Source organism: Oryctolagus cuniculus, chromosome 17, assembly GCF_051225735.1.
Source record: "Oryctolagus cuniculus isolate XC-2025 breed Fujian yellow rabbit chromosome 17, ASM5122573v1, whole genome shotgun sequence".
Lineage (NCBI taxonomy): Eukaryota > Metazoa > Chordata > Mammalia > Lagomorpha > Leporidae > Oryctolagus > Oryctolagus cuniculus.
The window spans coordinates 39940637-39951634 of record NC_142883.1 but is presented as its reverse complement, the minus strand read 5'-3'; the positions used below and the strand labels follow the sequence as shown (position 1 = coordinate 39951634).

At 47.1% G+C, this 10998-nt stretch overlaps 1 pseudogene across 1 annotated transcript; it reads right to left on the bottom strand.

The window, feature by feature from the left end:
• Positions 1-7634: 7634 nt before the first annotated feature.
• On the bottom strand, positions 7635-9504 carry LOC127484461 (large ribosomal subunit protein eL33 pseudogene; annotated as a pseudogene). The gene has a single exon (XR_016224095.1). The product of XR_016224095.1 is annotated as a large ribosomal subunit protein eL33 pseudogene (transcript).
• Positions 9505-10998: the final 1494 nt, after the last annotated feature.

The following is a 10998-nucleotide window of genomic DNA, read 5'->3' as shown; positions in this document are numbered from 1 at the left end:
AGGAGAGGAGAGGCAGAGAGAGAGAGAGAGAGAGAGAGAGGTCTTCCATTCACTGATTCACTCCCCAAATGACTGCAACAGCCGGAGCTGCACTGATTCAAAGTCAGGAGCTTCTTCTGGGTCTCCCACGTGGGTGCAGGGGCCCAAAGATTTGGGCCATCTTCTACTGCTTTCCCAGGCCATAGCAGAGAGCTGGATTGGAAGTGGAGCAGCTGGGACCCAAACTGGCGCCCATATGGGATGCCGGCGCTTCAGGTGGCAGCTTTACCCACTATACCACAGTGCCAGCTCCAAAGCAGGTCTTGATCAGCATCACCCTCGGAGGTAGTAGCAGATGGAAGAGTTCTCAGTGGTGAGTGGGGGCCCTGGGCCCTGGCAGTAGCCTGTTTCTGGGTCTGACCATGGATTAGGTACACAGGGTCAGTTTGTGACCATTTCTCAGGCCATTCACTCACAATGTGTGTGCTCTTTTGTGTATGTTGCACTTCAATGAAAAATTTAAAACATTAAAAAATCTCACCCTCCTCTTCTCCCCCGCCCTGGCCCCAGCACCAGAAATACTTCCCAAGGGCCTAAAGCCACCCGAGAACTTAGTGTAAAACTCTTACTGTAGATGACCACTCACTGCATAGTAACCCTTCGCAGCATATTTTTAAGTGTCAAGAATAGATGATAAAATCACTTTTAGAACAAGATCTTCTTTTTTAAAATGTTCCATGCATTATATATATTGTAATATGTGTCCGTAAACACACGCCGAAACGCAGTGAGAAGAAATATACCAGAGTGTAAGATGCTGAGACATCAGAGCAAGACTCTGCTTTATTTTTATATTTTTGCTCATCTGTATTTTCTAATTTTCCTAGTATAAACACATACTGCTTTTATAATGAGAAAAAAACCTGCATTCTTAGGAGTGAGCTGTTGTTGAAAGAATGATTTATTTTGTATATGGTCTGGGGCTGTTTTTCTCCCAATAAGAGATTCAGGTGACATCTGAGAATTACGATTTTAGGTCTAATTGCTTTTTTAAAAAAAAAAAGCAAGCAAACAAACCAGCAGTACTTTATTTGTGTGCATTTTACATGCAGTAAAATTCTCAAGTCCTAACTGTGCATCTGAATGAGTTCTGACACATAGATATGCCAGTGGATATAATTACTTTCAGGTTATTCTCTGCAACTGTTATATCTGATTCTGGATAATCCTTTTAAAGAAACAGTTTTATTGAGGTATAACTGACTTCCAATAAACTGAATATACTTAAAGTGTGCAGTTTGATCAGTTTAACATGGAAAGGAGAACCAGTTGTACCTGGGATTCAATCCTGGATGAGGGACTTACTCAATCTCTGTGAACTTCGCTCTCCCCACCTGCAACGAATGCCCTAACCTTGCAGCATTGTTGGGAGGATGAACCCATCCTGCGTGCAATTCTGCAGGGCAGCTCTCGCCAGGCAGGCGTATGGATCTCACCATTTTCCAGATCGGTATCCGAGGCTCAGTGAGGTCGAAGCCTTGTTGAGGCTGCACACCTGAGCCTAGGAGGCAGCTGACTGCATGACCTGACTCTTCCTGCCCAAAGCTTTTGAAGCTGCCCTTCCCTGAAGGGACCCCCACATGGTGTGAACATGGCTTGCAGTGTCCATGGCCCTGGGAGAGCCAACAACTCTCCAGCCCTATTGCTCCCTCACCTGAAACTCTGGCTTCTCTGTGGGTGATGGCAACCAGTCCTCCGTGTTGCCTTGGGCAAGTTGCCCAGCTGGCTGACCTCAGCTTCCTCATCTGTTAAAGAAAGAATTAGATCAGTGTTGGCGGCATTGGAGGCTACCGTGGCATCGCAGGAGAAAACAGTTAAAATCCATTTTTAAAGTTCTGCAAACGTGACCCAACTGTAAGCAAGAGAGAAAAGAGTAATGGAAGTTTACAATCCCGAGGACCTTGAGGTTCATCTTCCTGTCCCAGTAGTGACGTGGTAGTAACCAAACTAACTAACAAAACACCTGCCATATGTCAAGGGCCCACCGGCTGCACTGCCAGGCAGATTTTCAGGCATCACTGTTAAGGTGATACTGTTTAGGTGAGAGTGCAAAGATCCAGAGAGCTGACATTCGTTGTCCAAAGCCGGATGGCTCTCCATCTTCTGAGTGCAGGGCTTGACCTTCTGTAACTCTGTCTTCCAAGTTCATCCAGAAAAGCAAGGAAGAAGAAATACTTGCCTGGATCATTTCACAACACCAGCCAGAACTTGATACCAAAGCCTGTCAAGAGCCCTGTAAGCAATAAAAATATGATATTACCCATGAATACAGACATAAACACTCTCAAAAATAAAAGCAAATTGAAAACAGCAATACCTACAAATGACAATGTAGTGCAATCAGCTGAGAGTTTTCCTCAAAATGTTGGGTGTTGCAACACCTGAAAATAAGATAATCTGATTACTCACTTGAATAAAAAAGGGAGCAAGATCATGTGATCGTTATGTCAAAACATACAGAAAAGTTCATTTGATGGACTCAATACTCATAATACTGACAAACACATCAGTAAACTAAGAATAAGAAAGAACATCTCAGTCTGACCAAAGACAACGATAATTTGAAGATCAATTTTAGGTGCAGGCATCTGGACTAAGTTAAGACACTGGAATGCCCACATACCATCTTCAATTGCCTGAGCTAGAGTTCCGGTTCCACTCCCAACTCCAGCTTCCTGCTCATGCACACTCGGGGGGCACAGACGACAGCTCAAGTGGTTGGGTCCCGCCACCCACATGGGAGACCCAGACTGAGCTCCTGGCTCCTACTTTCTTACCTGCTTTCTAGCTGCTGCAGGCATTTGGGGAGCATACCGTGGATGGGAAACCTGTCCCTGTGTCTGGCTTTCAAATAATTGAAAAAGTTTTAAATCTTTTTTAAAAAGTAGGCAATACATGTTTTTGTTTTTGAAAGAGTCCACTGAGGGACTGGCCATGTGGCGTAGCAGGTAAAGCCACCACCTACAGTGCTGGGATCCCATATGGGTGCTAGTTCGATCCCAGCTCTCTGCTGTGGCCTGAGAAAGCAGTGGAAGATGGCCCAAGTCCTTGGGCCCCTGCACCCGTGTGGGAGACCTGGGAGAGGCTCCTGGCTTCAGATCATCCCAGCTCCAGCCATTTGTGGTCATTTGGGAAGTGGACTAGCAGATAGAAGACTTCTCTCTCTCTCTGGCTCTGCCTCTCTGTAACTCTGCCTTTCAAATAAATTAAAAAAGTAAATCTTTAAAAATAAATAAATAAAGGGCAATGTTGCCTTACCTGGCTCAGCACTGGGTCCCAGTATTATCTTTAAAAAAAAAATCCACTGAATTTGTTCTATAAATATATTGAAAGTATGAATTCAAAAATAATCTATGTGATATATGTGCATACCTTTATTTATTTATTTATTTGAAAAGCAGAGTGACAGAGAAAGAAAAATGTTCCATCCATTGTTTCACTCCATTCCCCAAATGATCGCAACAGCCAGGGCTGGGCTAGTCTGAAGCCAGAAGCCAGGAAGTCCATCCTGATCTCCCACGTAGGTGGCCAGGGCTCAAGCACTTGGGCCATCTTCTGTGGCCTTATGAGGTGCATCAGCAGGGAGCAGTGTGGGAAGCAGCAAAGCCAGGTCTTGAACCAGCACTGTTACGGGAGGCCGGCATTACAAGTGGTGGCGTAACTGCCTGCACCACACCACACCAGCATCCATGTGCAAACAAGACAAAACAGAAACATTCAGACATTAACCTGATTAAATGTTTAATCCAATCTTTAGTCTTTTCTATGTAGTGCAATATAGATAAAGCAAAAACCACAAGAGATTTTGTATTTTCTTTGCATGTAGCAGAGATTCAGCTAGACTTATTCATTTGGCTACTAATATTTTTTGTGCCTGCAACACTTCAGATTCTGATATACAAAATTGTAATAACACACTGATAATTATAACCTGAAAAGAAAATATGACATTCATTTTGCCTAGTGCAGAATAAATTCTGTGATTTAAAAAATATTTTTGTAATATTAAGATTAATATTTATCCAAATGGTTTTGCAATCAAGTTAGTAAAATGTTTTGTCACTATGAATCCTGTGAGTTAGTAAAAATGTGACAGAAATGCATAACATTATTGCTGATTTTTAAAGTGTAGAAAAATTTACAAGTAACAAAATATACAGAATAATAATGTAGCAAATACTTTCCATGAAAGACTGATACCAAAGCAGAGATACTTGCTCTAACTCCTTCTGTAAAATATTATGTTGGTTATCCTAGCCAGCACAATAAATCAAGATAAGGAAATAAAAAGTACACAGATTGTAAAGGGAGAAATAAACTGCCTTTGCTCACAAATAACATTATTTTTAAAGTATAAAATCCTGAGGAATCTATAAAATACTGGGATAAATCAATGAGTTTAGCAAGAACTCAGGATATAAGATCAAATTATAGCTCTCAATTGTAATTCTGTTTACTAGTGACAAACAAGTGAAAAAAAAATAAGCCAATACAATTGCCTGCATTAGAAGGTGATGGAGATGGCTGTGAAGCACTGGGAGGAGACCCTCTGGAATAATAGAAATGTTCTCTGGCTTGACTGGGGCAGTGTTTCCACGTGTATATAGCTTTGTCAAAATTCATCAAAATGTGCAGTTAAGAAGCACGCGTTTTATTGTATGTAAATACATTACATGCATCTCTGCATATAAAATATGTCTTAGGTCCATTAAAAAGTGAGCACTGCTTTTCTCTCCCAGATTGCTTCTGCCTCGCTTGTTCATGCGATCCCTGACACGTTGTTAAGTGCTCCATACCTAGAGTTTGAGAAGAGGTGGGTTAGTGCAGGTGTACTGGGAGGAGTGTGTGCCAAGGCAGGACTATGCTCTCCTGTTGCAAACCTCTCCTACCACAAGGTGGCAGCAGAGAGCGCGAGTGAGGTCATGTCTTCCTAATCCAGCAGGTGGCAGCAGACCCCCACCAAACTTAGCTTTAAAGCCAGAAATTGAATGTTCTTGCAGCTGTTTGCTCCAAATGCTATACAGAAAAGGGAGACTTAAATGGAAGAGAATGGGAGGACACCCTTGATCCCTATATGTGGCAGTCACTGTTCCTCAGGCTTAATAATCAGTATTTAATTATATTTGATTCAATTCAATGAGGTTGTTCATTTCCACCTCAACTCTGTGTCATGGGCATGATTCTCTTTATTTTAAAGATCAGCAAGCATAGGTTTGCAGAGGGAGAATATGTGCCCACGACTGAGCTTTAGCAGTGGTACAGACAAGGTTTGAGTATGATCTTTCTTCCCATATAACACCCTGCAAACCTACAGGCCACACGATCAACATAGAGAATATTTCTTGGTGTCCATTGAAACAGTATGCTCCACTGCATTATCTCATTTAATCTCCACAACTGGATGAGGTTGGGACTGTCTCTGCTCCCATGGGTAAAGGTGGGGTGTGAAATTAGGATGTGTGAGGGTACTGAATCTGCAAGGGGCATACCCTTAGCAAAAGCTGGCACCACTGTTGAAGCCCAGGGTCTGACTCTGAAGCTTGGGCCTGAACTAGAGTAGTCTGTTGAGCGATCATGTCGACAAGTCTTGTAGAAAAGGTCCTGGAGGCTACTGGCTGAAGAGAGCATGCCAGTCCACCCCTCCCAGCCCCACCCAAACTGCCAGAGGTGGGGAAGAATGGCCTCTCCCTCCTCTAGGTCCCCTGGGGTCCCGGGGGGCAGCCGGGGACTCCCTCCAGCCCTGAGGAGTCTCCCACCAGCTGTGACTATCCCCCACGTATGGAGCAATGGCTGAATGCACACATTAACTACAGAAGTGCACTGCTGTTGCTCGCAAAGCTCTCGTGCCAATGGGGCAGGGCTGTGGGCATCCGAGGCGAAACCCAGCCCACAGAGAGCTGATTCTGCCCGTGACTAATTGTCATGTGGGTGGCACAGAATTTCTGCCATGTCAGGGGGGGCTTCCAGGAGCAGTGAGCCTCAAAGGGCAAGAGAGGCAGGAAGAGATGGGGGATACAACCTTGGCATGAGTAGGGGGCTTTAGGGAAAACAGAGGTTAGCATGGGTGTCCTGGCTGGAATTTAGTCTCAAAGGGTTGGGTGGGAGCGTTTTGTGGAGGGTCTCAGAGGCTCAGATGAGGGCTCTTCCATGTACTTTGTGCACTGATAGCTTCAGATGGCGTCTGGGAAGTAGGTGCAGAAGCAGCAAGTGTCTGGGAGGTCAGCATGGGCAGAGAGGATTGGAACCGAGGATCCCACAGGGTAGAAGACAGCCGGGCCATGCTGCAGGCTCCTGTGTGGCCAGCACTGAGTGCCTAGCGCCTGTGACCTCATGCAGTCCACCCAAGGGCACCAGAGGTCTGTGCCATTGACGTCTCTGGTTCGTGGAGGAGAAGGAAGGCTATCTGGCCTAAACTCAGAGCTAGCCTCTGAAGCCATACAGCCTGATCAGCCCAATTTCACAGTCTTTATTATTATTATTATTAATTTTAAACTAATGATTTTTAATGGCTTATCCACTGTAGAGAACAAGGAAAAATTTTTTATGATTTATTTATTTATTTGAAAGGCAGAGTTACAAAGAGAGAGCTAGAGGGAGAGACAGAGGAGAGAAAGATCTTCCATCCTCTGGTTCACTCCTCAAATGGCCAGAACCACCAGAGCTGGGCCAATCTAAAGCCAGGGGCTTCTTCTGGGTCTCCTACATGAGTGCCGGGGCCCAAGCACTTGGGAAAGCAGAGGTCATTTTCCTCTGCTTTCCCAAGCACTTTAGCAGGTAGCTGGATAAGAAGTGGAGCAGTCAGGACTCGAACCCATGTCAATATGGGATGCCAGTGCCACAGGTGGCGGCTTAACCTACTAAGCCACAGCACTGGCCCCAATGTCCACATTCTTACTGTGGTGCGGTACCTTTATATCCTGGGTGTAGCAAAATCCATGCTGGCTAAGTCCAAGAGATGCTTAGCTTCCTCTGAGGTATCTTCCAGGTTGATGAAAACACGCAGGCTTCTTCCCTGAAAGATGTGCCTGTACTAAAACACTCAGCGTCTCTAAACAAATATTGGAGATGCATTCTCAGACTTTAGAAGTGTGGAGAGTTGAGGATCACACCTGGCTTGTGAACTCAGAGGCATCTGTTTTTCCTAGAGGCTGACGGGAATCAGGGTGGCCCCCGTCTTGATCATCTAAACTCTGAAAGGGAGGGAGGGAGGTCTGGGCATTGCTGCCACACCTGAGGCACTGGGAAGGCTCTGGGGTAGGCTGGGGGTAGGGAGCCCTCCAGAAAGGAAATGGAAATGTCTCCCTCCAGCTCTTGGGTGTGGCTGGAGATGCAGGCTGCAGATCAGCACAAGATCAGGGCAAGGGCTGGTCTCCCGTGCGTGTGTTTGCCGGAAGTGATATTGTTGGTGAGGACCCATCGCTCAGCCCCATCAGCAAGGGGGCTGGGAAGCTGAGGAGCAGATGGAGAGTCAGCTAAGCACCTGTGTCTCTGGCGTGCCTCTGTCGCGAGCACCTACAGTCGTGCAGCTCGACAGTAGCAAGTGCAACGTATGACTTGTCAGTCACAAGGAAGAAAGGAACACAAAGACACAGGACTGTCTTTCCAATGAGAGATTTTATTGCTTACACACCAGGGTTTTTTTATCACACTACTCATCAGCATGCTCACTGAGGTCAATACACTTATCAATACCAATATACTTATCAATCTATACTATTTAATACACTTATCAATAAATTTAGCACCACTACTTAATCATGACTTAACTACTTAACTTAGCTACTTAGCTTAATGTAACTACTTATCTTCTACTTAACTTACTTACTGTAATACTTAACTATCAGAGTAACACTATTTCCTTAATGACTAAAGGACTACGGGAATCAATACCATTAATATCAATATCAATAATACTATTTGAACTTATTCATTAATCCACAGATCACAGTATACAGTGTTAAAGTAATTTTGAGGGTTATCCAATTATAATAGTATATGTACATCAAGGTCTCCAGCATTATTTACAGATACCTGGCATAGGGGTCAAAACATAGGGTCAAAGCAAATAATGACTAACATTATTTATAAAAGCTGCATTTTCAAAGTTCATGTCACGATCACGAAAAAGAGTGTCAGTGTTCAAGGTTCAGAGCTCCATGTCTTGGCAGAGACAGATCTTGGATCAGTCACTTACAGGCAGGACGTCGTGGGAACGCTGGGCAGTAGGCTCAAAGTTCCCAGGTGGATGGCCAGGCAAGAAGTTGGAGAGGTCCCCTGCTGAGAGGCCTGGTCTGGCTCTGTGGTCAGGTCTGGCAGTAGGCTGATAAGGGGTCCAGGCAGGGTGGTGAGGCGGCATCTTGGCTGGTCCGGCACGGTGGCAGGACAGCAACGCAGCAGCCCTGCTGGCCTCTTGATCCCGTTGTCACCTTGTGCCGCGTAGCAAATGCTAGCGGGCTGGCTCTTCGGCTCCAAGTATGAGGAGATCCAGAGGTTCACATGCACTAGGCACACACACACACACACACACAGAGACAGTGGGGTTACAGCTCAGGGACAGCTCTGCAGGTCGGCTTGTGCCGCTACCTGCTCCATGCAGAGTAGCAGGCTGCCTCTTTAGCTCCAGATGTGTGGAGATCCAGAGGGTCACACACACCGGGCCATGATCCCCAAGAGGATGGAGAGTGGTGCAAGGGCTCCCCCTTTTATCCTCATTTTCCAGCAGTCCTCCTGCTTGCCATCCTCCAACCTGTTGTCCAATCAATGTTTCTTCCTTGCTTGCAGTTGAACAGTCCAGTCAATACTGTTCCCACCTTACTTATGTTTTAACAGTCCAGTCAGCATGGGTAGAAGGGTATTGTCCATAGCGCACTGTTATCTGACTGACCAGAGATGTCTGCTTGGTATGATTAGGAGCGTCTCCCCAACAGCCGTTAGGCATTGCCTCAGCTCCTGACTTATAACTCCACTTTACTTTTATTTTGTGGCTAGTGGTAACTTTTTTTTTCCCACTTTTATTTATTTACTTTTCAATAGTTTAAATCCTTGAGGGGTACAGCATCACACGGATTCTGTGTCCAATGGCCTTCGCAGGAAGTTGCTTCGGAATTTGTCATGAACCATGCCACTGTTTCCGTGAGCGTGAGTTACCTTTCCCCAGATGACTCTGGTTTTGTTAGGTTTGCCGCCAGGAGTCACTGTGTTGTTCTTTGCTTTGTACACATAAGCACACCTCTTGCCCAGGTAGAATTCAGTTTCATCCCGAGCATAAACACCTTCAATTTTAAGCAGTGTCGTGTGTTCCCTTTGGTTCCGGAGACCTCGCTTATAGCCAGCAAAAATGGCCTTGCACCACAGTCTTCCAGACATAGCTGCCTTCTAGAAGTCCTGCTCCCTGCAGGCCTCCACAGGCTCCAAGATGGCGGAAAGAGAGCACTAGTGGTAACTTTTTAACTCAATGTCTTACTGTGGAGTTTCCACAGTTCATTTCCTTTCCAGGTAAGTGGTGATCTGTGACTTTTTGAGATTCCTGTGGGATTCTCAGAGCCTAACGTCTGTCGTTCAGAGAAACCTCCTGACTCAGCTCCTAAAGGAGGATGACGTGTGAGGCCTTAAGGAACTCCAGGTCAAGCTAAAAGAGGCACAGGCATTTGATCAAGATGCCCGCATCCCATGTCAGAGTGCCTGGGCTCAACAGCCATCCCCAACGCCTGTCTCCAGCCTCCTGCTCTGGGGAGCAGCAGTGACGGCTCAAATACTTAGTTCTCTGCCTCCCAGCCGGAAGAGCAGGATGGAGCTCCTGACTCCCAGCTGCAGCCTGGCCCAGCCCTGGCTGTTGCAGGCATCTGGGGAGTCAACGGGTGGGTGGAAGTGTTGTCTGTCTGTCTCTTTCTCTCTGCCTCTCAAGTGAATTGATCAATCACAAATTTAAAGCCCAAAAGGGTTGTTTCATTAAAATTTCTACCAGACGTTGAGGTACAACCACACTGCCTGCACACTGCCCTCTGGACGGCCATCACATGCAGAGTGGAGACGCATGTTCCCTGCCCCTGCCAAGTCCATCTGCAAACATCTCCCTAAGGCCAGTGGCGCCCCATCCTTCCCCTTCCCCTCCCACTTGGCCTGTCGTGGGCTCTGAGCACCCTGTTCCAGCATGTCACCTCCCCACAGCACAGCCAGTACCTCCTGAGGAAGCTGTGTGCCCTTCCATCATCCCATTAAACCCCAGGCACAAGCTGGACCCTGAGGCTTGTCTGTGCCTCCCCTCCACTCACACCCCCCGTTCAGTTGATAATCCCCCCCACCACCACCACCACCGGCATGTAGCCTCTGAGGCTCCAGCAGAGTCCAGTCCCCACCACTGCTTTGCTGTTCCCAACTTCCAGCAGTCCAAGGTCACTCTTCCCTTCCCATCTGCCCTCCCTTGTGGCCCTGTCTCACACTGAGGACATTGGTCCAGCCAGCTGCCAGGCGGCCCAGGGTCCCGGAGGTGTTACTGCTCTGTGCCTTCCCTCCCACCCCTAGCCACTTCCGCACCCCAAATGGGAACTTCACATCCACCCTCCCAGGCCATCCCCGGCTGCACTGCCAGCTCGAGGCTGGGTGATGTTGCTTGGAGAAGGTTCAGACCCCCATGCAGAGGAGAAAACCACTGAACACTGAGCCCCAGCATCCACGGGGAAGTCGGTTGTCCTCTCAGGCCCCAGCCTGCCCCCACACCCTGGAGTTCATCCTCAGAACCGAATCCCTCCTCCATCGCCTGTTCCCTCCTGCCCCGGGGTCCGGGCGGCCGTGACCTTCCACCCGCTAATGGAAACAAGTGTCTCCATCAGGAAGTTCTGCGCAAGGAGGTTCCTCGCCCCTTTCTCACATGGAGAAGCGGGCTCTTTGTTCCTCTCCACTCCCTTCCACGAAAGGCTTAGAGATCTGAAACTGCTGAGCACGAGGCACCCTGAAAGCGTT